We start from the raw sequence: 24,789 nt of genomic DNA, 5'->3' as shown, positions 1-24,789 counted from the left end.
GATATCTTCCAGACCAAATGAAACACTGCCACACGCCCTCACAACTAACTGAAACTCTTGGCACCGTTTAAATCTGGGCAGCCAAAACAAACTACATATAGAGCAAAATATTGCTGTCAGCTTTAAAGCATGGAAAATCAAACGCTTTCCACAAGCCTCTATGCTTGCTTTTAAATAGTTTGGCAAATGAATTGGAAAGATGTATAATGAACCTCTCAAATAGCAAGCATCAAACAGATTCTTGCTTTAAAATCCATGTAAGAGGAAACATAAAACAAGGCACAGATGCAATCTATATGTGTGTTCTCTGTCTCTCTGTCTCTCCCTCCCTCCCTCTCGCTCTCTCTATCACTCTCTCTCTCTCTGTGTCTGTCTCTCCCTCTCTGTCTCTGTCTCTCTCTTTGTCTCTGTCTCTCTCTGTGTGTCTCTGTCTCCCTCCCTCCCTCCCCCCTCTCTCTCACACACAGAGGCAAACCTATTTGCATCTATAAGAACTTCATTTTAAGATCACCCAGGACAGTACAGTATATTAAAACATAAAAGGAATAAAGTTTTACATTGTTTTTGTAACTGAGTTTGTGCTACATATAGTAGTCAAGGTATGTGGTCTATTGCACACTCCTACTCTCTGCAATTTTGGAGAAAAAATATTTAACAAAATAAGAATTAAGGAGATTTGTGTCATAAAAGACAAATATGTGGCACGACCAGAAATCCCACGCCTCCAAACAAGGAGCATATGCTATTGGAAGGGGAAAAAACCAAAACAAGTTTTAAGCCCGTTGTGAATTTCATGAAGCATCTCACCCACTCACCAACTGATCCGAACACTCCTATTCTCAAACAAGTTCTCTATTTATTGAAAAATTCACTGGAGAGGGGTAAGAAAGTAGGTGAAAAGCAAGTTCCTTGGGTGGAATCGTACTTTGGTAAAATCTCTCACAGCAGGAAGTATTAGGCAACCTCCAGAAGCAAATCAGGATGACCACAATGGTTTTGATCCCAGACTGAGCCATTTGAAAATTCATGGCACACTTCTGCAAGAAAAGAACCAGCTGAGACTGTCTCACTTAATCAAGCCAATGAACATTGTTTGACCAAACCTCTTTTAAGGATGGAAATGTGAGCAGTACAAATGGAGCCTCTTTAAATCTTCTTGTAAATGAATCTCAGATTCAACCTATATTTTTTTTTAAAGAGGGGAAAGCAATATAAGAAAGATAAACAAGATGTATATAAACCTACTGTGGCCCAACAGTGGCCGGCTGAGCTGTTGGTGAACTCTAACAGCGCTGAACACTATGGGACTGCCCTGGAGGCTGAGGAAGACTCTTGGGGGTGTTCAGAGTCAGAGCAAGGACTAGAGAGGCCTTTTGGCCAGATGGCATCTGAGTCAGGGAGCAGTGAGGAAGAACAGAGGGAGGCTGTCCCTGACTTACGTATGCGTAGGGCTGAGAGGAGGAGGGAGCAGCTTTGGAAAAAGGCTCACAGAAGGAAATAGGAACAGGTGGCTACTGATTGGCTCCTCCCGGAGAGCTTATAGGTGGGGCGATGGGAGGGGAATTTTGCAGGAAGCAACAGTTTACTAATCCAGGCTTAGAGAAAGGTTGGGAGAATTTCGTGAGTTCACGCCTTGTTTCTATAGAGATAATTTTCTGGGCTCCTAACCAAGGGGTTGCTTATATCCCTCCTCAGTTGTGGCAGACAGCCAAGCCGGCGTCAGTATATATTGTAGAGGCTTGGGACAGAACATAAACCCTATATTCCATTTCAGCTTTAACATTGGTTTTGAAAAACCAAGAAAGATTTATGAGTTTATTTAGTTATAAAATTTATTAGCCACCCATCTTACCACAGGATAGTTCTGGACAGCTTATAATTATAACTTACACACGCACACGCACACGCACACACACACACACACGTCTGTGTGTGTATTAAAATTAAATAAATTAATACAAAACACCATAATCCAATTACAGAGAGGGAGGCCTGGGGGCGGGATGGAGAAGAGATGGGATCTGTTATTAATCGATCAGCCACCTCCACAGTGATGGTCCTCCATTGGGGCCCCAAGGTCAGGAGCCACCAGCCATTGTTTGGATGATAAAGAAGATGGTTCGTTTTACAAACGTTGAATGGACAAGCAATTGAACAAAAATGGGATCAGGAAAAAGTCCTCCAATATCTCTGAGAGCAGACTAGTTTATGTAATTGCGGCCTTTTCAATGTGTTTTCTAAGAGAGAGGAATTTTTGGAAATCCTGGCCATCTGCCACCAAATATAACATCATTCTTCTGAATATTAGGTCTGGTGCCATACATCATGGGTTGCCCAAGCCTTCTGCTTTCTTTGATCTCAAGGCAGATTTGAGTCCCATTCTGGGGTCATCATCAGGGCCGGATTTTCCAATAGGCTAACTAGGCTTCAGCCTAGGGCAGTGATGGCGAACCTTTTTTGGCTCGCGTGCCACAAGTGGGGGGAGCGCAAGGGGGTCGAGTGCGGGCATGCCGCACCCATAATGCAACGCGCAACCCCCCGAGTGCGCATGCACACAACGCCCCCCCATTTTTACATTTTTTTGCCCTCCCCAGGCTCCAGGGGCTTTATAGGAGCCTGGGGAGGGTGAAAAGAGCCTCCCCCGACCCCCCGGAGACCCTCCGGAAGCTTCAGGGACTGTCCGGAGGCTTCCCTGGAACCTTCGGAGCGCGTAAAACCACCTTCCGAGCAAACCGGAAGTGACTTCCGGGTTGCTCGGAGGGTCATTTTAAGCGCTCCGAAAGCATCAGGGAAGCCTCGGACAGTCCCTGAAGCCTTCGGAGCGCTTAAAACCACCCTCCGAGCAAACCAGAAGTGACTTCTGGGCTGCTCGGAGGGTCATTTTAAGCGCTCCGAAGGCATCAGGGAAGCCTTGGACGGTCCCTGAAGCCTTCGGAGTGCTTAAAACCACACTCCGAGCAAACTGGAAGTTCTGGGTTGCTCGGAGGGTCGTTGTCCCTGAAGCCTTCGGAACACTTAAAACGACCCTCCGAGCTACCCGGAAGTCACTTCCGGTTTGCTCGGAGGGTGGTTTTAAGCGTTCCGAAGGCTTCAGGGATTGTCCCTGAAGCCTCCGGGGGGCGGGGGAGGCTCTTTTCGCCCTCCCCAGGCTCCTATAAAGCCTCTGGAGCCTGGGGAAGGCGAAAAATAGCTTTTAAAAAGGTGAACTCAGCTGGCCAGTGCCTCCCGTGCCCTGACAAATGGCTCCACGTGCCACTTGTGGCACGCGTGCCATAGGTTCACCATCACGGGCCTAGGGCCTCAAGATCAAGAGGGGCCTTTTATTTTTATTTTTTATCTGTGCCACATTTTTTATAAAGGTTAGTACCAATTACAACATGTTTCATTTAATATATTGATATATATCACAGTAATGATGTATTTTATTATCTCTCATGTAATTTACAAACTTAAAAATGGGAGGTGAAAGGACCCCATAAGTGAAATAGCCTAGGGCCTCTTTTCATTTAAATCCGGCCCTGGTCATCATATATAGAAAGGGAGGTTATCAGGACTGTAGCCTGTAGAACATGTTATTATTAACCGAATAAGAGAGTTGGAAGGGACCTTGGAGATCTTCTAGTCCAACCCCTGCTCAAGCAGGAAACCATTTCAGACAAATGATCATTCAATATCTTCTTTAAAATCTTCAGTGTTGGAGCACCACAGCTTCTGAGGGCAAGCTGTTCCACTGATTAATTATTCTCGTTGTCTGCTTAGTTCTAGGTTGGTTCTCTCCTTCACTGGTTTCCCTCCATTGCCTCCTTTCCTGCCTTCAGGTGCTTTGGAGAATAGATTGACTGCTATCATGTTACTCCTATCATTGCTATCATGTCATCCTTAATCATAAATGAAAATTATTATTATTTGTGTTTATTTATTTTTAAAATCGCCTGTCACAATCAAAAGACTCTCTGAAGGTTACAGTCATAATAATAGAAGGTCCATAGTACAAATACAATTGCATAGTAAGAAACAAGCCTGTTGTTTCTACTACAGATAAAAGTATTTTTGAAGGTTTGTACAGCTTTAGTGGAAATGCCTCCAGACTGCAGTATGAACACTAGAATAAATTCAACACCATTGAAAAACAGGAGAACATCCAAAGTGGGGAAAAAGTAGAACATTTAAACCCCCATAATGCCATTTTCCACCTTCCTATCTTAGCTGTAAGGCACCCTAGTTGCACAGGCAAGATGAACTCCCAGAAGGAGCTTTCATCTTCAGTTTGTGTCCATCATTTATTCTAAACCAAATGAAAATGTACTTTTCTTCTAAGCTGAACTTCTAAGAACTGCTTCATAGACAACAATTTTCCTGCTTGGATCAAATGTTGTGCAGGAAAATAACCACATGTGAATCTGCGGGGGGGGGGGAATGTTACCCGTAACGTGTTATGTCTCGTCATTTTAGATGAAGGAAGTTCTTCTTTTCTTCTTTTTGCTTTGAAAGTTAAAAAAAATGTGTTTGGGAAACATAATGCATTCCCATGCTTTGATTTATTCAATAAAATTATTTCATGTTTGAAGACAATCCAGTTTCATCTTTTCCTGCCAATTTGTGACATGAGTACCTTCATGTAGCAAAAGCTTCATCTCAGGAGGTTATATACAGATGTTTTTTATATGCTAAATTAGCTCTGTCCACTTCAGATTCCCTGGTTTGGAATCAAAGAGTTTCTACTTTCTGCCTGCCTAAGATATTCAAATATGCAGCAGGGGATGGAGGGAAAGAAACTAGAATTTTAATAAGTGAGTTATTCAATCAAACAATTTTGGCATGAATTCTGTTTGGGAACAATATGTTTCTGCAGGGAGTTCTTAAAAAGCTAACAAATTAGTGGTAAATGTTCCCATTAGGTTCAGATTTAGGATCTCAGCTTGTGAATGTTCTGCTCTATTTCCAAGTTGAATAGTGTGCTGTGAGGAATAGCTTCCATTTGAATAAATAGCTTCCATTGAGATAAGTAAGCTGGAAGACTGAGCCGTACACAAATCTGACATTTATTTATTTATTTTATCATTTAATTCATTTAAACAATGTATAAACCTGTCCAGTTCAAACTTCAACCATTCAGTCCAGTTGAATGATGAGTAAGATAGATATTTATCGGTATATAGTATATATAAGATTGTAATAGAACAACAGAATAACAGAATTGGAAGGTACCCCTTCAGCGGTGGGATTCAAAAATTTTTACTACCAGTTCTGTGAGCGTGGCTTGGTGGGCGTGATGTGACTTGGTGGGCGTGGCTTGGTGGGCATGGCAGGGGAAGGCTATTGTAAAATCTCCATTCGCTCCCCATTCCAGGGGAAGGTTACTGCATAATCCTCATTCCCTCCCAATCAGCTGGGACTCTGGAGGCAGAGAATAGATGGGAGCAGGGCCAGACAGAGGTGGTATTTACTGGTTCTCCAAACTACTCAAAATTTCTGCTACCGGTTCTCCAGAACTGGTCAGAATCTGCTGAATACCAATTCTGGACCTCTTCTAGTCCAATCCCCTGCTCTGGTAGGAAACACTATAGCATTTCAGGCAAATATTGTCCAATCTCTTTTTAAAAACATCCAAGGTTTGAGCATTCACAACTTCTGGAGACAAGTCATTCCACCGATTAATTGTTTTCACTATTAGGAAATGTCTCCTTAGCTCTAGGTTGCTTCTCTCCTTGATTAGTTTCCACCCATTGCTCTTTGTCCTGCCCTCAGGTGCTTTGGAGAATAGTTTGAATCCCACTTCTTTGTGGCAACCCCTGAGATATTGGAACATTGCTATCATGTCTCCCCTAGTCGTTCTTTTCATTAAAGTAAACAAGAACAAAATAAAGTTGCATACAAAAACATGCACGCATCTCCAAAATTCCAGTTTTAATTTTAAAAAGTAGTTAATATTATCATTATTTAAAATTATAATGCAGAAGTCGGTCCAGGCACATACACACTATCTGTCCATTTTCAAAATCCGTTAGGACTACAACCCTGCCATTTCTATTACAGGTATACCCCAAACTGAAAGTCTGTATTACAGCGAACAGAGGTTGCTGTAGAAATACAGAAAACCAGTAGCCTTGCTTACTTTTAACTTCATATGGCAAGAAAGCAGAGTTTACGACTGAATCAAAGGGGAAGACACCCTCCCTCCCACATGAGAATTTTCCAAAACAAGCTTAAAAGGTAACACATTCTGCTGGGTTTGATAAGCAGCCCATTTGATTAGGGAGGTGGTGGTAACGGAGTGGGCAATTGAGAAAGGCTGTTTCTTAGAACAAATAATGAGTCACTATATTATAGAAAGACTTAGTCATCCTCCAATGAAGCTACAAGAAAAAATCCTTTCACAAGCTCCAAAAGAAGGCATGTGGTATAGTCAAGGTCAGCATAAGACCTTTTCCTGCCTGAAGGAAAGAAAAATCTCCCCCACCCACCCCCGCCCTTCCCATGCATCAGAAACAACCAAGGAAGCTTAAAGAGCATGATGATGTATGCAGGTCTGCCCGGAAGAACTTTACCACTGGTTTCCATCTCCTACCTAGGATCTTCTCCATGAAGCTGCCATATCATTTTGGCTGACAGTAAAACCAGGCATCTGAAGAGGGGATGATTTTGTGCACGGAATACCATTCTGAAAGGGAGATTGCTTCAGTTCAGTTTTTGTACATTTTATTTATTTATTTTATTTTGTTTGTTTTGTCAAGCGTGTATAAGATAACATATATAAGTACACACAAGATTATGAATACATGAAATAGATGCAAATAAATGGGGCTGTTAGGGCAGGGATGGTAGGTGTGCACTTATGCACGCCCCTTACAGACCTCTTAGGAATGGGGTGAGGTCAACAGTAGATAGTCTAAAGTTAAAGTTGTGGGGGTTTGGGGAAGAAACCACTGAGTCAGGTAACACATTCCAGGCATTGACCACTCTGTTGCTGAAGCCATATTTTCTGCAATTGAGTTTGGTACGGTTTATCTTAAGTTTGTATCTATTGTGTGCTCGTGTATTGCTGTGGTTGAAGCTGAAGTAGTCGTTGATAGATAGAACATTGTATTGACAGGTAGAACATGGGAGCACCAAGCCAACCAGAGAAGGGGAGAGATACTAAGAGGCCTTAAAAGGTCAATCAGTAATCTAAACTTAAAGACTATGTGGGTAATTACGATCTGGAGATTCCTGAATCTCAACATTCACTTGGAAAAAGCACCTATACAAAGCAATGAAACTAGAGTCACTTCTTGTGTGTGTGCCAGAGAATGAAAGACAAATTGTTTTGCTTCTGATGCTGAGAGGTTTTGTGCTTCCAGCATAAGCTTCTTAGTAGAACATGAATAGCAGGAACTATGCACAGTTGTTAGGAAAAATATTACTAACAACTGTGGTATGGAAACTAGAACAGAAAAAGACATGTGCCTTTGCAGTAAAGGGGCAGGAGTTACATATGCCTCCAGGACAGAGATCAGTAGAAACATGCAACAAGTGTATTAGCACAGGATGGCCTGTGAATTACACAATAACAACAGTTAGCCCCTCTTTTGTTTTAGCCTAGCAAACCTTGCATCCTCTAAATACAGTATATTGGAGTTCTACTTCCATAATTTCTACCCATCAATCAGTTTGGTATCTACATGCCTGATTTCCCATAAATGATAATGACACTTGGCTTTTTCGGGGGTGGGGTGGGGGTGGGGGGGTGGGGGAGACAGGGACTGTACTTGCTTTTGTTTTGTTTTAGCCTTTTGTGTTGGCGATCATGGTGTAAAACTCCATGAAATTAAGATTGACTCAAAGGACACTTCCCTTTACGTAATTTCAGTCTGTGTGACTTTATAAGAATGAGATCAGGAGTTTGATCATGTTTAACCAGCTATGAAATAAACATGACATCCTGTACTGCAAGCTTAGTAATCAGAGTAAAGAAACAAGACGAAAATAAACAGTGAGAACTTTTGTTACTTAATAACAATTACACATCCATCAGATCCCATGAACCATCCCCTATATTGCCTTAGTTTTGTGAATGCTTCAGTTAGGAATTTGATATTACAGCAATTATATGCCTACTTTTTTTTAACCAGTAGTGAACAATAAACCCACTCCATAATTTAGTATTAATTTAGAAATCTCGGGTATACTGTACATCTGTGCATATTTGTCCATGTGTTCATACGTGTTTGCTTTTTATTTATTCAGGATGGAAGAACTACAACCAATAATACTAATCAGAACTCTGGATTTGTTTCCTTCTCTGCAATTAACCATTATACATCTTCATACATTCACAGTGGCATCAATGTAATTATTTATTATAGTGGGAAGTTTTTAATTGGAAGGAGAGAAATGACTAAAAACAAAGCGACAATTATACATTTTTTTAAAGGAGAGAACAGAAGGTCCCAAATAACTGAAGCCATAACCAGTGAGGGAGAACCTTTTTGGCAAGTGCTGATAAGGTTGTGCAAAAATGCTCCCCGTGCGCTCGCTCGTCAAGGAAAAGCCGAATTTCTGGGTTCTAGCACACATGTGTGGCCCATGATCATTTGGCCAGTGCACATGCACAGGCCGGTTTTCAGCACTGCCCCGCGCACAAAGTGACTGTGGAAAAGCCAAACTTCCAGGTTCTGGCATGTATGTGCACCCAACAATCCGCTGGCTGGTGCAAATGCGCACACTGGTTTTCAGCCCTGTTGTACTTGTGGACAGCTGATCATCACACACACATGCGCTCCAGAAACCCGGAAAACAAGCAAGCAAGGCTGCATGTGCCAGGTGACATGGCTACGCGTGCCACTTTGGGCACACGTGCCATAGGTTCGTCCTCATGGCCATAGATGATATCAGATATGTCTAAAAGAGCCTCAGCCGATATTTCATCTCAAAAAAGGAAGTTTGGTTAGTTTTGGGACAGAAGACTTTCAGGAGAAGTCCAGAGGTTGCAGGGAGACAATGTGTCTGAGGAATTGGATCAAAACCAAAGAATTCCTGGTTCAGGTTGAATCTCAGCCTTGAAAGTTTCCTGGGTGATTTGGGACAATTCTCCCAAATTGTCTCTCAGTCTCTCTGCCAATTCATAACTTATTGGGGGGGGGGGGGATTTGATAGAGGGAATGCTATGTATACAACCTTGAGCTTATATTGAAAAGGTGGGCTATAAATCTAACAAATAAATAAATAGTCTGGAATTTTAAAAAAACCATCTCAGAGAAAAGCAGTGGCAAATCATTTCCATATTATTGCCATGGAAGCAACATGGATGTATCTATGAAATGAAGCCACTGAAAGTTGAGCTCAACTTAAATAAGATTGTTATTCTGTAAACGAGACTATACAGTTCTATCATTCTTCATCCCATTAATACATAAAGAAAGGGCAAATTCCTGCCCACAGCCTGCAACCTTTTTATCATTAAACATTTCATGCAGTTTCTGTTTCTTCAGCCATGGACTATTTCCTCACTGGTGATTTATGACTTCTTCTTAGCAACACCCACCCATTGTTGAAGTAATACGAAGCCTGTCGTAATCCTCCTTGCATTTACTTCGTTTTAAAATGTTCTCTAATGTCATGCAATTCACCTTTAGGCAGGGCACAGAATTAAACATTCATTTTACTACAATAAAGTACAATACTTAAAAATGTATGAAATTGCATAACATGCAACAAGCATAATAGAAAATGTAATCACGGCCAGTGCTTGGTAGCAGCAGCTCTTAAATGCCAAGCAGATAAGAATATTTTAGCTTCCACTTAAACTGTAACAAGTTCAGAGCAGGCTTTTTTTCAGCAAGGAGGGTATTTATGTATTCCAGAAAATGGCATTAACAATTGAAAAAAATATTCCGGGTTGGTGCCAAATGAATATTCGCAGGAAGTGGATACAATCAGAGTACTTCCTTTTAAGGATCGTTGGGGTGACCAAATAAAGCAGAAGGCATTCTCTTAACTGAACCTTTAAAATCCACGATTCATTCTGGATTTATAAGTTAATATCAAAACCTTAATGCCTCCTCCCCCCAGTAAGACATTGGAAGCTAGCACAATCCTTCTAATAAGTGCATTACATGGCATTGGCTAAATTCGCCATAAAGTATATTGCTGCACAATTTTGTACTAACAGTATCTGGATCACACACAAAATTAGCTTGCTTAGAGCAGCCAAGAAATGAAGCTGTGTGAAATTAGGGAATTGGATTTACTGCTCAGGCTGATGCCCTGAATAATAATAATAATAATAATAATAATAATAATAATAATAATAATAATAATAATAATAATAATAATAATAATAATAATAATAATAATAATAATAATAATAATAATAATAATAATAATGGGTCCAAATTTGATCTCTGGGTAAACCTAGAAAACTCCTTTTGCACATTCAGAAACAATATGCATTTCAAATTATAGGCATGCATATTTCAGATACATTAGGATGGCAGTAAATTGAAAGACCAACTTTTTGTGAAATTCAGTTAATATAGAATGATATTTCATATGTCTATGAAATAAAATCCCAGTCCAGAGATAGGCCTTTTATGTTATACCCATTGCTATAAACTAGGTTTAAGTAAATCTTCTTTGTCCCGAAACAGTTTTGGGGTCACATTTAATCTAGTCCTATTTTTAAAACATAATATCAAATATTGTGGAAGTCAAAAGCAACTAGAGCAAACTTAAAACCAGGAAGTCCATCAGTTCAGATTTAAGGAAGGTAAAAGAGGTAACTGTAGAACTGACCACAAACAGAATAAAGCATTCTCACCTACAGCCAAATGTACTAACTACCATCGCACTCCAGCCCCAGGGTTGAAATGCACCAATTGGCATTCTCCTGGCTCAATTTTCTTAAAATGACTTCATGGATATCTCCCTCATAAGCATGCTACTAAATAACCTAGCTGGGATTTAAATAACAACAGCAAAAAAGACTGTAAGTGAAAAGTCAATATTTGACAAGCAGAACAGACTTGTTCTAGCAGAAGGTTTTCATGACCTTGTGAGTCAAACTGCCTGAACAGGACACTGAATGCTGGCTCTGTGAAAGGCTGATTCATTCAAGGGAAAGCCTGTTTTGTTGCAGAAGGCCAAAACTGCCTGGCTCAAGCCCAACTGCTGGCCCTTAGATGACTAGCTGGCTTCCTGGGCTATGCAAAAGCTCCAGGAGGCCTCCTTCCTGCAGCAGATGGTAACGGAGACAGAAACAAAGAAAGAAAAGGCCACAATTCCTATCAGCCATCAACAAGCATCGCTTGAACTGCATCCACCAGTTGCACAATGAGAGATTAATTTTCAACAGGAGCGCTTTCCTCTGTTGCCATAAAGTTATCTTGCATCTAAAATATTTCAAAACTGTAAGATGTAGTAAAATATGGGTGTTAGAAAATGAATTATTATTATAGAATTATGGCCGGTCACACAGTCAGTCAGATGTTTACATTGATTTTGGCATTTTTATCCACCTGTCAAGCTCTTTGCAAAGGTTTGGGATGTTATTGTTTGACGGTCTTAAAGATACCATTGCAAGATATAAGCTGTTCCAAGTACAGCTGCCTTTTGCAATTGACTGGTGATGATTTTGTCACTGCCATTGGTGTGTTCAAGTGGTGCTCCACATGTTTTGGAATTAAGCTAAATGCACTATTACTTGTTACTGCATCGGTACTATTTTTGCTTTCTTTCGCCACAGTTGTTTCATTTATATTTGCAGGTCTTCATAGGTTGTGATTTTTCTCCGGTTTTTTCTATTCGGCTATCTTTATAGGTACTGCAAATGTCCACTATCCAGATTTTTTTTTGTCTTTCTTATTGACAATTGTTAAATCTGAAGTGTTATGTGACATGTACCTGTATGAATTCTAAAGCCCTAGATGACTATAGCTTCTTCATTTTCTATTAATTTGTCTGTTTTGTTATTCCACCAGTTTTTGCTTGCAGACAAATGGTTTTTCTTGTACGGCTTCCAATGAAACATTACTATTTTGTCATGCTATTGTTGTAATCATTTTGTGTGATTTTTCTTGCATCAGCTAACTAGTTGATCCGCTGTTCCTTCAGCATCTTTACAGAAATGTGATTTGCTGTCTATTGCTGTCTTCTCAATTCTGGCTTTGTATGCATTTGTTCTTAAGACTTGGTCTTATACAGCCGAAATTAGCCTTACCACCCCACCCCACCCGTAGCTTTCTTCAACTTTTCTGCTCTTAGCCCAGGGGTCCTCAAACCTTTTAAACAGGGGGTCAATTCACAATCCCTCCGACTGTTGTGGGGCTGGACTGGCTGCGTGGGCCTGGCTAGGTCATGTGACTGGGTGGGCATGGCAATTTAACAGTCCATTGAACAATGCACACAAATTAAACTTTAATTGGTTTTGTTCCTGGGGGTGTTTTGTTTGCTTTTGTTTGCATGTTGCTCTTTTGCACCTAACTGATAGACAATTCTGGTGGCCGAAGATGAAGCATGACATAGATGAATATGTTCGTAGTTGTGACATAAGTACAACCATGAAAAAGCAGCCAAGAACCCACCCACCCCAGTTTTTTAATAACAAGTAGCCAATCCCACCCATCCTTGGGAGGACATCGCCATGGATTTTATAGTGAACCTCCCCAAAAGCAGGGGGAACATGGTAATCTGGACAGTCATTGATTTGTTCTCAAAACAAACCCACTTCATAGCATGTCCAGGCCTCCCATCAGCCAGGAAATTGGCAAAACTGTTTATTACGCATATATACTGATTGCATGGTATATCATGGCGTATAATTTCTGACTAGGGGGATACAGTTTACCACCTAATTTTGGTGAAGGTCCTTGAAAATGGAGGGGTCCTCCCAGTGATTAAGTTTGGCGTTCCACCCAGCAATCAATGGAGCAGCTGAAAGGGCTAATGCTACGGTGGTTATCCTTTGTTATGTGCAGTATCAACAAACCAAATGGGCTGAGCTACTGCCGTTTGCTGAGGTTGCACATAAAAACACAGTACATAGCAGTACTGGTATACCCCATTCCATATAGTCAGTGGGATCGAATTTGTGGCAATCCCTGAATGTCCTCAGGAGCCACTGACTGATATGGACTTGAGAGACTGGATGGCCAAGATGCAGACAGTATGGGAACATGTCCGTAATGCTCTCAAGGAGGAAGCTGACACATACAAGAAGCAGGCAGACAGGAAACGTAGCCCGCAACCAGTATTCAATGTAGGGGATAAGGTGTTTCTCTCTACAAAGTACCTACGGTTAAAGGTGCCATGTCAGAAATTAGGTCCTAAATTTATAGGCCCCTTCCATATTGTGAGAATTATTAATCCAGGAACTGTGGAACTCAAGTTACCTCCTCTATTAGGAAAGATTCATCCAGTGTTTCATAGTAGTCTTCTCCACACAGCACATAGCACGTCATTACAGGGGGATCCTAGTCCCTTGCCTTCACCAATTCACAGTGAGTGGGGCCAGCATTACGAAGTTGCCCAGGTTCTTGACTCCTGTAGATATAGGGGCTATGTACAGTATCTGGTGCTGTGGAAGGGGTACCCACTAGCCGAAGAATCATGGGTCAGGTCCTCAGATGTATGTGCGCCACACCTGGTCACTCGATTCCATGCCAGGTAAACCAGAATGGATACCATTAATTGTATGAATTATCTTCCAGGATCCACCCCATTGATAGGGGGAAGGCATGTCAACCCTTGGGCTGGCATTCGCAGCGCGTGCGCGATATCTCCTGCTGTCCCTGGTAGCGTCTCTCCATTCTGCCTGTTCCCACCCGGTTACCTCCATCTGGCTGCTGGCTGCTTCCTCCTCCCGGTTGGCAAGGCACAGCAACGTGGTCTCCCTCCTCCTCCTGTCTATGTCCTTCCCTTCTTCTTCCTGACTGAATGTTTGGGCAATGACATAATCACCGAGAGGGTTTCTGTTTAAACTGTTGCTGCCAGCATATCCTTGGAGTTTCTATGCCTGGGCTGAACTGATAGATGGACTGATTGGAGCTTTCGTGTTATGTATTTACTTTGCGAGGGAGAATTAGGCTTATGGGTGGTGGTAGGCGCAACCTGGAGTAAGGGTGGGTGGGGTTATGCTAAAAAGGTGGTTATGGGAGGGGTGGTTATGGGAGGAGCTGGATGTATATAAGTAATTGGAAAGGAAACCTGGTTAGATCCGACTTTTCCTGTATTATTTACTATTATCAGTCATTTGCTACCGGTTATCACAAGTTTCACGAAGAAAGAGTAAAGAGTTGAAAACAACCGAACTGCTTCTCTGGTTGTACTTTTGGTGAATGCCAGAATGGTGACAGTTGCCTTTTCTTTTTACTATATCATTTTTTCAGTTATTTTGGAGTCTAGTGGTCTACTTCAGGAAACTCACTTTTGCAGCAATTCTTCTTAGCCCCAAGGAGCTTCAGAAATATATATCTCTCTCGCCTTCTCCCTCTCTCCTTCACCCCTCTCTCTCTCCCTCTGTCTCTCTCTCCCCCTCTCTCCCCCCTCTCTTTATCTATCTCTCTTTATCTATCTTCTGGAGGTGGGGGAGGTGAAATGGCAGGGAATTTCTGCCAGTTTTTTGGCCTTCTGGGGCATTGTGTGCCCCATTTTTCATACACACCCCACCTCCAGAAGCCAAAAACAGGCAAAAACAGCCCAAAAATGGACAAAAACCTCTTATATTTTGGCCTCCTGGGGCATCTGGGTGCCACATTTTTCACCACCACCCTGCCTTCAGAATGTCTCTGCAGGCCAAAATTGTTGGCCTTATCTTCCAGTTCCAGGGTTCATGAGTAAGTCCTGGACTCGGCCGAAGGATGGGTGGGGTGATATGGGTGGGGCAGCCTCATGGTCCTGCATGGGCTGGATTATTGGCTTCAGTGGGCTGCATGCGGCCTGCGGGCCATAGTTTGAGGACTCATGTCTTAGCCCAGTGATGGCGAACCTATGGCACGCATGCCACAGGTGGCATGCTGAGCCATTTGTCAGGGCACGCGAGGCGCTGCCCTGTCAGCTGGCCAGAGCGCATGCGCGCACTGGCCAGCTGACTTCACCATTTTTAAAAGCCATTTTTCGCCCTCCCCAGGCTCCAGAGGCTTTATAGGAGCCTGGGGATGGCGAAAGAGCCCCCCGCCCCCCCCAGAGGCCCTCCAGAGGCTTCAGGGACTGTCCAGAGGCTTCTCTGAAGCCTTCGGAGCGCTTAAAATGACCCTCCGAGCAAACCGGAAACAACTTCCAAGCAAACCGGAAGTCACTTCCGGTTTGCTCGGAGGGTCGTTTTAAGCGCTCCAAAGGCTTCAGGGAAGCCTCCGGACGGTCCCTGAAGCCTTGGGAGCGCTCAAAACGACCCTCCGAGCAAACCAGAAGTGACTTCCGGTTTGCACGGAGGGTCGTTTTGAGCGCTCCCAAGGCTTCAGGGAAGCCTCCGGATGATCACTGAAGCCTCCGGAGGGCCTCCGGGGGTGCGGGGAGGCTCTTTTCGCCCTCCCCAGGCTCCTATAAAGCCTCTGGATCCTGGGTAGGGCGAAAAAAGCATGTAAAAATGGGGGGAGTGCCTTTTGTGCACGCATGCGCACTGGGGGGTGTCACACATTGCATTATGGGTGCGGCATGCCCTCACACGACCCCCCTGCGCTCCCCCTGTTGTGGCATGCGAGCCAAACAAGGTTCGCCATTGCTGTCTTAGCCATTGCCAAGTCTTGTTTTTTTCTTTTTTAACAGATATTTTTAATTTACTGGCCATGTAATACTTTGCCTCCTCATGTCTCTTTTCTATTCTTTTTTTGATTTTTCTTATAGGCCAGTTTGATCTAGTTGGTATTCATTAACCCTTCATGGTGTACTTGCTTCAGTGCATCTTCTTTATTGTCTTTCAGATAGTCTCCCAATGTCCCTTTTTTTTCTTCAACCATCTGATGCACTTGCAACATTCCATACCCAACTATGCATGCTAAGAATAGTGTACTATGGTAATAAAGCACAACATATGATATGACCAAGTATTTATGCTAGGGGTGTGATTGTGTGACATGCCTTCCTTATCCTGATGAGAATGTTAAGACAGTGCATGGCCAATGGCCAGATTGGTTAGGAATTCTATGCATTGTAGTCTCAATATACACAGAAGCCATCAGACTGAATAATGCCAGCATAGCAAGTTATGATTGAACTTCTTTAACATTTTTTCTTCTTTAAAGTTATTCTTTGAAAGTTAATATTGAAAGCCAGTTTGGTGAAGTGATTTGCTAGCCTAGAAACTGGGAGACCATGAGTTCTAGTCCAGGAACAATCATGAGTTCCAGTTCTGCATTAGTCACCAGCTAGGTACCGTAACTGCGGGCAGTCCCTTTCTCTCAATTCGAAAAAGGCAGTGGCAAACCACTTTTGAAAACCTTGCCAATAAAACTGCAGGGACTTGCCAATAGTCAAAGCTAACTTAAAGCCAGAGACCCGAAAAAGGCTATGTATTTGGTAGAACAATTACAGCCACGATTTTAAAAAATGCTTGAATTATTTATAGTCACAATCCTAAATCCATTTTAATGGATAATTATTTTTAGTAGGGGAGTGCATTGATATTAAATATACATGAACACATTTAGTGTCCTGATTGTACACAGAAAAATGCGGAGCTGTGAAATATGAAGGCTTGAAATCCCTTGCTCGGTGCCATGTTATAGCTTGTGAGAAGCCTCAATTCCACAATGTCAGTCTAGGACAAAAATAGTTACAGTTATATCTGCTTTCACGTATGTTTTTATCTAGTTTGCACAAGTCCCTTGTGGGAAAAAATAACTTCAAGCTGAAACAAAGATTAAACATTTAGATAAGGGGTTTCAAAAACCTTCCTACGACATGTAAAATTGATATCCTTTATTAAAAGCATTTAATTTTATGTGTTAAGACATTCAACATGAGGAAAGCAATCAAAACTTTAAGTGAGTTATGTGAACAAACAAAGCTGACGTTTTCCTGAATGGTTTTTGGCTGTATTAAACGCAGCAAACATTGCCTAGTATTAAATTGCTTCTTTCATGTTCAGTGTGGCTGATGAGAAGTTTTCCATTAAACATTACCAGAGGGGGGGAAACTATCTTTCATAGACATCAGATGGAAATTCTGAATCATTCCAAATCATAGAAACTCAATATTTTTGAATCTCAAATCATGTGAATGATTGCATTTTTGGGAGAAAGAGAAAAAAATGGCTGTAAAGGACATATCGTGGGAAAGAATATTTTGAATACATGCATTTTTTGTAAGCAGAGCAACGTTCCCAATCTGGGCAACTTTAAGATATATGGGATTCAACTCAATATATGGGATTTTGGAAATTGAAGTTCACACATTTTTAAGTTGCTAGGCTTTAGAAACACTGTACTAGAGCAAAATTTGCAAGCTTTTCAAGCTGAAAAGCTTGAAGCCAATTTTAAAACCAACACAACTCAATCTTGAAATCACATTTGCTATCTCCACCAACTCCTGCTGTTGTGTACAGTTAACATTTCCCTATGCAAGGGAGGAATCTTGTGTTGGGAGAATTGTACAACCGGTAGCAACTTATCATGTGCACTGGACGTACAGGTGGGCAGAGGCATGCATCTGTGGCTGAGGATGCAGCCATGAGGGTCAGCATCTTCACTAGTAACAGAAGAGAATATTTGTATTCCTGAATACCAACTAATGATTAGAAGACAAGATAAAAGACACAAAACAGAGACAGACTTAACCTTAGTTTTAATGGGGAAATTGTAGGTATCCTCAACCAAGCCAAGTCCAAAAATGCTAGAGAATTCCTGGAAGCCTGGCACTTAAACAAATTGGCCATCAACAAACATAAAGACATAAACAACATCTACATGCCATTCAAAAGAGACAATCAAAAAGCTAAAAAGAACCAAAACATCTGCTCACCAGCAGTCAACCCAGAACATCAAGATTAACATTAGTCCAACAATACCCCAATGAAGGAACTGCCAAATACACTAACAGTAAATGACAGCCCAATCAAGGAACCAGCAAGACCAGTCCCACCAGCACTGAGAGGACAAGCCATAGAATATAATCTGAGAGCAAACTAAGGCACTGATGACATTATCTAGTTTGGTAATGAAATGTCTGCAAGAAAACAACCACATTCAGAAGCACCAAGGACCCCACATCTTCACTATTCAATGAATGAGAGTTGAAACTACTTGAGACAGAATACTCAGCTGCATTCTTCTTCTTCTTCTTCTTCTTCTTCTTCTTCTTCTTCTTCTTCTTCTTCTTCTTCTTCTTCTTCTTCTTCTTCTTCTTCTTCTTCTTCTCCTCTTTCATTTCAAGTGTTAAGGGATATACAAAGTTCTGATTCTTGCTCTTATGGTGGCCTAAGCCATTGTTATTTGTATTATTAAGAATTATATTTCCATCAGCTTCTAAAAGCCAGGGCAGTTTCCCATTCTGTTATAAATAAACTTCTTGTACTTCCATTTGTTTGAGACACTAACGCTTCATCAAGAAAATGGATACTTAGAAATGAAATGAAATGATCAAAGTGTTGCTATCTAATTGGGAGAGCTGAACTGAATGTTCCCCACTACAAACCATCAGCAGAAGCTTCTCAGTTATTTTCAGGGGAGGAAAATAGATGGAATCTCTCTGCTCTTTACGATCAAAGTTGTTTGAAGAGTATCACACGTCTGACATAAGCTTGAATCACACAAAAAGCATTTATAGAGAAATTGTAGGTGTGGGTGGCAAAACACTGACAGAATTCTTTTCTCTTTTATTCTGCAAAATAAGTGAGATGGTGGTGGACACTGTACAATCTCAGGGTTGTCAAATGCAGGTCTGTTTTTGTCTCCCCTAGAAAACTTCAAAACAATAAGAAGACACTGAGGGTTCTTTCTCATGATTGCATTCATGTGCATCTCTTGTCTTCTCCTTGAGCAGACAGAAAAATGTGTGGACATAAACTGGGCTTCTGTGATGGCCAAACTCTATTGGTTTCAGTGACAAGGCTGTCTTTGCAGTTTTAATATGGAACAATAGGACAGGGATTGACAAATGACTACATATTTCCCCACATGGAATTTGGCCATGGAAAAATCAGTTAACAAGGTATGACCTGGTGGCACAGTGTTTAGAATGCAGCATTTCAAGCAAACTCTACCCACAGCCTGGAGTTCAATCCAGATGAGGCTCAAGGTTGTTTCAGACTTCCATCCTTACAAAGTCAGTAAAATGAGGACCCAGATTGTTGGGGAAACTATGCTGCCATTGTAAATCACCTAGAGAGTTCAATAAAGCACTATGGAGCAGTATGTAAGTCAAAGTGCTATTGGTATTGCTATGTATTGATAGTGGGGCATAGACAGCTGTGGGGAGGCAAGTGGACAAAACCTTTAATTTGGTTTTTAATGTTTCACCCATCTCCAGTGTATTTTTGATGACCAGTCACTAAGACTGTTCCTGAACCCAGGTCTCCACTGAAATAGCACCAAACCTATGTCTAAGAATAGCCTAGTTAGTAGATGAGGATAAACTCTCCTAGTGGAGCAGAGAAAGGGTATGAGTCAGGTGGGATGAAATTTTTTCCAGTGCATCAAGCAAACTCCTTCCTGTTGTATTCAGTATTTATTCTCTGCTACTAAAATCTCTCAGTCAGGCTATTCTTGGACACAGATTTAGCACTTTTCCAAAAAAAGAATAAAGATGACATCTACATTAAGACTGAACAGCCCTCTCTCAACCTAAGGGAAGGGATACAACACCACCTATCTCCTGTTTACAACACAGTCCTTTCACCAGTTCCAAGAAAGTTCTATATCCTTTTGCACTGTTTAGGTGATTCTGAGGGCACAGAGTGGCTTCCAAGTGACCTCAACAACTGTCAGAAAGAGTGCTAACGACCAGATAACTGCAAAAAATATAAATCGTTCCAGCCTCCACTATTCAGTCAAGAACCGAAGAAGCTTCTTAAATGAGAAGCAAAACGTCTTCAAGAAAAAACAAAGCCCAATTGCCTTTGGAAAAAGTACCTTTGGGTCAGATAAGTTAATGCTTTCTAGCCTTTCATCTATCCAGGTATTCTTTCTCTAGAATAGGGGTGGAGATCGCTTCCATTTGTTGAGAGCGACAGACGTGTTTCGCCCCCCCCTGAGCTCTCTTGGTGGGCTTCCCTCGGCTGGGGGGAAGGCACAGGGTGCCTTGAAGGGGCGACCTGCCTTATGGGCTGCTTGCTGGGGGTCCCCTGGATCGGCAGCGGCCACGGGGGGGGGCTCCTGGCATTGCCCCAGGAGCCGAGAAGCGAGACGGGGTGCGCGACAGAGTTCTTTATGCTCCCGCGCCCTTTCGCTTCAAGACAACTGGATGACTGACAATCTGAAGGCTACAGCTGAAGTGTGGTGAGATGGGGATTCCCCCCAATTCTCCTTTTCACATTTAAATGAAAGATCGTCAGCTTTTTAAAAGATTTTCAATCCCCTGCTGGGAAATGTGATTGGAGGGAGGGGGACTTTCCCCCCCTCGGAAAAGCGGCTTGGATTCATCTCCTCTCTCGGAGGAGAGAGAGAGAGCTTCAAAAGAAATCACACTCAGTATAAGCAATGGCAAAATGAACATTTTAATGCAATTGTGAAAGAAAAGTGATGATCTGACTTTTTTAAAAAAAAAAACTTTGAAAACTTTAGATTTGTTGCTTTCTGATCCCCGGGGCTGCCGAAGCAAGATGGCATACTTCCGTTGTCTTTATGCCCTTTATGCCCTGGTAATCCACGCTCACACAGGGAGGGACTTCTCCTGGTGCCGTCCACTAGGCAATGCCAGCGGGCGACACCGAGGAGTAGGGCCTTCTCTGTGATGGGCCCAACCCTCTGGAATGACCTCCCCCCCGACATTAGAACCACTTCTGACCTCCGCTCCTTCCGGCAAAAACTGAAGACCTACCTGTTCCGACTAGCAGGCCTGGCATAATTCAACTGTCCCTCCTGGCAAATGTAGTATATCTGGTTATTTTAGGGTTTTTTAATTTACTGTATTTGTTTTTAGGGGTTTGAATTTATTTTATATCTGCTTTGTACAGTTCTTTTAACTACATTTTAACCTCCTCCATGTCAATTGTCAACTGTACATATTTAATTTAATTTTATTGTATCCTGTTATATTTTGTATGAACTGTACACCGCCCCGAGTCCCTTGCGGGAGAGGGGGCGGTCTAGAAGCATATTATTATTATTATTTGAAATTAGACTCCTCCTATGAAAACTGCTGGCATTGTACTTTTGCCTCCATGACTCCCAGAAATATCTCTTGCTACAGAGTTTCTTGGATTTGGAATAACTGACTTTTGGCTGGATTTGAATTATATAGAGGGTCTTTATTCCTGTCTGGACTGCTTGCCTCGTGGTCTCTCTTGGTTGTGCCTCTCCACAGTCGCCTCTTCTTTGTATGGACATAGATATCTCTGAGTCCTCTTTTTATGATGGCTCCGAAGAAACCACCACCTGGGAAACCAGGTTCTGCTCCAACATCTTCAACATCCAGTCCAATTGGTCAACAGTCATTAACATCGTTTTTACAACCTAAAGCCCCTGAGGAGGAATCAATAACTCATCAGCTGCTTCAAAAGATTTTTAAAGGACAGGAGGAAATGAAAAATCAATTGAGAGAGATGAATGAACAGCTCAGAGAAAATCAAAACCAAACAGCACAAAACAAACAGAGACTAGACGTTCTGGAAGAGGGGACGGCTGAGATGAGGGGGGAGGTGAGGGGGGTCCAGAGAGGAAACTTAGAACTTGAGAACCACATGATAAAAATGGAATTTGAAAGGATGTCTTTTTTCCTTAGATTTCAAAACATAATTGAGACTGACAATGAAGACCTGAAGGAGATCATGACAACAATGTTAGCTGAATACATTAAAAAAGACAAACAGCAGTTAGGATGGGATATTGACCTGGTTTATAGAGTTAATTCAGCTTATGCTAGAACACACAATGTTCCAAGAAAGGTTCATATCAAATTTCTTAGGAAGGCTACAAGAGATGAGATTCCGGGGGCACAAAGGGGGCAAACATTAAAATACAAGGATAAGAGATAGCCATCCTGAAACAAATCCTGAAGAAAGTAAGAGACAAAAGGAAAAAATATGCACTATTAGCAAAAAAATTATTCGACAAAGGATTTTGGTTTCAGTGGCTTTTGCCAGAAGGTATGCTGATTTTCTGGGAGGGCAGCAGAGTTAGAATTAATACAACTATGGAGGCGGAGGCCTTCATGGAAAAAAACAAAGCTCTTCTAGACAAAGCGGGAGTCAGTACATAAGATATGGGAGGGGCCGAGGCTTTGCTGGCAGGCGGGGGGGAGGAAGCAACAATGAGAAAATTCAGATCACAAAAGTAAGTTAGAAAAATAGTGCAATTGCTGATATAATGAATTCTTTTGTTAGATACAAAGTAAACGATTGAAAATATTAAAAGATATAATGTAAAAATAAGCTGTCAAAATTTAGTTAAGCAGTAACATCTTGTTTATCATTCTGTAAAGGTTATGAGACTTGGGGGGAATACCATTTCCTGCACGATGTAGCTGTCAAAATTTGTACCCATATCCACTACCCCTATCCTTAAATTTTATAAAACCAATAAAACTTTTTTTCAAAAAAAAAAAAAATAGAATAGGAGTGTCCAATCTTGGCAAATTTAAGACTTGGGGACTTCAACTTCCAGAATTCCCCACTCCTGTACTAGAAGCAGTGTAATTGCTGATCTTGGTTTATAAGATTGATTTTCCTCCACTAGCAAGTTAACAGCTAATCCCTGTGCTTCCCTTCACCATAAGCCTCCCCACCTCCATCACACACCATGTTTGATCCATTGTAATTTAGGGAATTACATGTCTTTTTGGGAGGTGTCAAGTGGATGTACCTATGAAGTTCCATGAAAGCCCAAAAGTACTGTTGTATCCTTTGGAAAACAATACTTTGCATCATTGTGCTGTCTGCTGGAACTTGTTTTCCATGTAAAACATGATATCAGTGGCAAAATCAATGCTAGTCTTGAACCTAAGGATGTGAAAATGTTTAAGCTGGCCTGATCTTTAATCAACTCTGCTCACTTGTACTCTGGTTTTGTATCAGTTGCACCATCAGTACTCATGGCCTCCCAGCTGTTATTGTATAATAACATCTAGTAGAAAGCTGTGAAATACTTTGGATTTGAGAAACAAACAAATATATATACACACAAACATACAAACATACAGAGAGAGGCTTATTTTAATTTGCATTTCTTACAGAAATACCTGATAAATAATGGTTTGCTTCTGGTCGTCAGCTTAACATCTGAATGAGATGTGTTTGAAATATTGTTCATTTACTTGTTGTAACTGTATTACCAGTCCAAAGCTTCAAGACAGTTAAACAAACAAATAAAAGAACAATTATGTATATTGTAGAAATATACTGTATTTCTAATATTTTTCCTTAATTTATCTCTTCGCCTTTAACACACCCCTTTCAGATAAGTCAATTTCTTTTCCTTTTCAGATTGCAAGTTATAATTTATTGCATGCATGGCAATGAGGCAGAGACTAAAATCTAATTCATGTGGGGTAAAAATGCAGCTGGATGAATTCATGCAGTTGATTTGCACCTGCATGGACTTACCCAATTTCTAACTGTAGTGATTTGGTTTAGCATTTTGGAAATCCAGCTATAAAGAATATGGTAAATACTAATGAATGGCATCTCATTTAATCTATCTTTTCACCTCATAGTTTATGATGAAAAATGTTATGCCTGTGCTATATTATGATGTCTTCACATCGAGTAGATGTTGTAAGTTAATGACAAAAGCTCCAGTTTCTTAAAAGCACATGCAGACGCCCGCATCCCTTCAAGTGCTTCCTTAGGATGAGGTACCAAAAAAAAAGTCAACAACAATGATGCAATTAAAGTTCCACCTGTTTTCTTCAAACCTACCAAAGAACAGCACCACAAAAATCAGATTAAGAACACAAGTTGAAATAGGGAAGAAAATGGAAGTGAGCGCCTGTCCAACTCTGCTATTGTATTGTATTGTATTTTCCTAACCAGTTTAAGTATTGTCCAGACAGGGATAAATCATATACACCGAATAGATAATTGCACTTGGAGTTTTGTTCAATGTCTTCCTTGTATGTGATTTAATGAAATATGTACAATAGTCAGCTGCCTTTTTGTAATGAAATCTTGCTGTTCATAATCTTCTAATGAGTGGTCAAAAGGGGTAATTCACTTTAAGCATGAGTATAGGCCTTCTTATATTCAGCTTAGCATTTTAGCATACTGTACAGCAAAACATTTCCAGAGTCAGTTTTATAGCGAACCATGTCATTGGAGTCCATTGAGTCAAATATGCTTTGACAGTGATTAGCAACAACTGTTCAGAGTTTCATAAAGGAATTTTTTTCCGGATAGTGGTGCCAAAGTTAAACACCTGGGACCTTTTCCATGCAATTAGTGTGCTTTAGCCCTAAGCAATTTCCCCACCTCCCCACCCTTCCCCTTAGTAACTAGTGTTTTTATTTAGGATGATCATAGAAAATACATGAATGTTTTATTCCATGACATTGTGTTTCTATTGCTTAACTGTTGGACCCTTTCTCCTTTAATAGGTATGTGCAATTAGATGTAAAATATAATACGTTAACCATTAGCCAGCTGTCCCGCTGCTACAAATACCATCTTTCCTATGATCTGTTGTCTTCATTCAAACTGAATTTGAATCTGTCTATATAAGTTGCCAC

The sequence above is a fragment of the Natrix helvetica genome (genome assembly GCF_964273705.1).
Source record: "Natrix helvetica genome assembly, chromosome: 2".
In the NCBI taxonomy this organism is placed as follows: domain Eukaryota; kingdom Metazoa; phylum Chordata; class Lepidosauria; order Squamata; family Natricidae; genus Natrix; species Natrix helvetica.
Note: the sequence above shows the minus strand (reverse complement) of the source record.